At 37.2% G+C, this 3,241-nt stretch overlaps 1 non-coding gene across 1 annotated transcript; it reads right to left on the bottom strand.

Annotated features, from left to right (window-relative positions):
* Positions 1-276: 276 nt before the first annotated feature.
* On the bottom strand, positions 277-360 carry TRNAL-CAG (transfer RNA leucine (anticodon CAG)). Its single transcript has one exon. It is a non-coding gene; the product is annotated as a tRNA-Leu (tRNA).
* Between the last annotated feature and the right edge of the window lie 2,881 nt (positions 361-3,241).

Raw genomic sequence — 3,241 nt, 5'->3', positions numbered from 1 at the left:
TTCGTTTGGTTTCGTATGTTCTTTTGATTTTGTTGCTCAATTTTAATCTAATTTATTTAATTTCGCATCTTATTTAATCTTATCATATTTCAATCTACTTTTTTATCATACATGCGGTTGAATTCCTTTCGTTCGGGTGCAGGTTTGGAACAATCTGATCATCTGTTGCTTTCACTGCGACAAATCATCTAAGTTTTGAGCGTAGATCCATTGTAACTATTACTTGCGCACACTCCATTGACTTTTGAGCTCACGAGAACGACGATGAAAAGCTCCTGTCAGAAGTGGGATTCGAACCCACGCCCGGAAGACCGGACTGCGACCTGAACGCAGCGCCTTGGACCGCTCGGCCATCCTGACATTGAATGAAGAAAGCTTTATATATATATATATATATATATATAAATATATATATATATATATATATATATATTATATATATATATATATATATATATATATATATATATATATATATATATATCAAACATTTAGTAAGGCGTAAAGACAAATATATAGTTACAGGCACACGCAAATGCATAGACAAACGTCCACACACACACACACACACACACACACACACACACACACACACACACATGTATGTACTGTATATACATACATACATATATATATATATATATATATATATATATATATATATATATATATATATATATATATATTAAACAGGAAGGCATAAAGACAAATATGTAGATGCAGGCACACGCAAAACAAACGTCCATATACACATACACACACACACACACATGTATGTACTGTATATATAAATGGATACACGCACAGACACGCCCTAGCAAAGTGGTATCTTTCGCAACTGATAACCCAGCGGTCCGAATTCGAATCCCACCAAATCCTAAAATAACTTCAGTATCACTGCGCTGCTAGCCGTTACTCCAACTCTCGTGGGCAGGGACTTGGGTGTGCGCGTGTAAGGTCACAGCATTACCCATAGATCGGTCATACACGTGCTCTGAGCTCTCTTCCGTGAGGGAAATAGCTGTCGATCACGAGCCCAACACATGATCCAAGACCATAGTGAATGTACACACAAACCACAACTTAACAATTCACCCTACCACTGCCGTGAGGAGCTTGCCTCAGTTGAATAAAATCACCTGACGGCTGCTAGAGAGTAGCAAAGAGGTCTTGGTTCTAGGTTTCGTGACTAAAGCAAACTTGTTTTCTATACCTTTTATATTTATATATATATATATATATATATATATATATATATATATTTATACATTTATATATTTATATATTTATTATTTTCTATTTATATATTTATATTATATTAAATATTTTCTATCTTCATCACACGAGAGGTATCCAATCAAGGCAAGGACTACACTGATGTGTCTAGACCTTTGAATTTATATTAATGAAACTTGAATACATAATCAGACCTTTGAATATGCTTATTATATAATCATACATGATGAGAAACTCGACTACACCAATATTCTGTTGAATATTTGACAGCTTACGTCATTTATTGTATTTGTAATACAGAAATTACTGTAATATAATCCACAAAATCTATTCCTGTAATTGTTCATGACCTTCGTATTATTCGTTTCGTGGAAACTGAACCATCAAGATAACTTGACTGCATTTGAATGAAGATCGCCTTGAATATAAAAAGATTATTAACAAACACATGACGATCTGATTCGGTTCTGAGGTCGTTGTCCTTTTGATATTCACTGCTCTCGACCTTGGGAGAATGAAGGAGCAGACTGTCCACATTGAGGCTTCTTCTTCCTCTTCTTCTTCTTCTTATTTTTTTTTGACCAACTAGATCGCAAGAACGACCATGTCCGAGGGCTATAATCGAACTGTAGGCGCTCATACTCCATGTTAAACGACTTAGCACTGACCCAGTTCTATGTACCACATAAATTACAATTATTCTGAGCGTTGCCAGGCGATTTTATTCATGTGAGTCAAGGTGACAAGCTTATTCAGACCACTCTGCATGTAGTATTCAATTCTATTCAAAGAAAACTCCTTCTACAGGCGTCACACTGGGCTATTTTTCCTCCGACTGTTGAAGTATATTTGCAGCTTTCGGGAAGGACTCTGATATGCTGGAGGAAAATAATTTTCCTCCAGCAAATCAAATGACATTCCATGTCAACTGTTGAAAAAACAAAATAGTTTGCCAGAGTGATTTTACGGCGGAAAAAGTGCTGGAGGTTGACGGTACTGCCGATTAATTGGAGGTTGGGGGAAAATGGCCCAGTGTGATAACGGCAAAAGTCTGTGTTAAGATCATCCAACACAGCGAGTGGGCTTTTGGGTCATAAGAACATAAGAATGGAGGAGACTGCATGAGACCATAAGGCCTACACTAGGCAGTTCCATGCCCATTACCAACTGTCATTCCTATCCATAAAGTTGTCTAACCTTCTCTTAAAACAACCAATAGTTTCAGCGCTTACTACATGGTTACTAAGTGTATTCCATTAGTTAACCACTCTGTTGGTAAACTAGTTCTTGCCTATTTCCTTCTTAAACCTAAAATTGTCCAGGCGATTTCATTCAGTTGAGAAAGAATCTTTTCCATGGTTGCCATGTTCTGAAAGAGGACCTGACCTGGAATCTCGTTCACTGGAATATCAAAGTTACAATATATCAAAGACTATCTGGATCCGTCTTGTGCCTTGTGACTACAATCGCTTCATTCAGAGGTCTTCCATGCTGAAAAGGCATATGTGCCAAAAACATCTATTAATAATTCTATTTATCAATTCTATTCTATATCCCAAAAGGATCCCTCCACACATCCCACGCCCATTTGTTGTCCCTTCCATTTTAGCTCCTTGTGGATGAAGAACCATCCCTACCTCCAGCCCACTGCTTGGGTTAGAAGCACAGATAAAATAACTCATTTAACTTGATACCAAACATCCTAGAAAGGGTATCTAGAGAATTCTAGGCCAATACTGAAAGCCCGGGTTGGGTCATAGGGGCTCATATTAAAAGCACCGCCATTGCCAACAGATTCAATGTATATTGATTTCGAGATAATCCCTATACAAGTGGCACTGTTATCAGAGTGCCTAGATGGTATTAATAGGTGGCCCTGTGTCTTCCTGTCGATGTGCAAAGGAGATACCGATACAAAATGACCTGATTCCTTATCGATTTGTCTAGATAGTATTATGTTATTAAATTCGATATAAATCCTGATGCGCCTGTATGATAATGACTG

Source organism: Oratosquilla oratoria, chromosome 8, assembly GCF_046742065.1.
Source record: "Oratosquilla oratoria isolate Oo_2021 chromosome 8, ASM4674206v1, whole genome shotgun sequence".
NCBI lineage: Eukaryota > Metazoa > Arthropoda > Malacostraca > Stomatopoda > Squillidae > Oratosquilla > Oratosquilla oratoria.
This window is presented reverse-complemented; position numbering and strand designations above follow the sequence as displayed.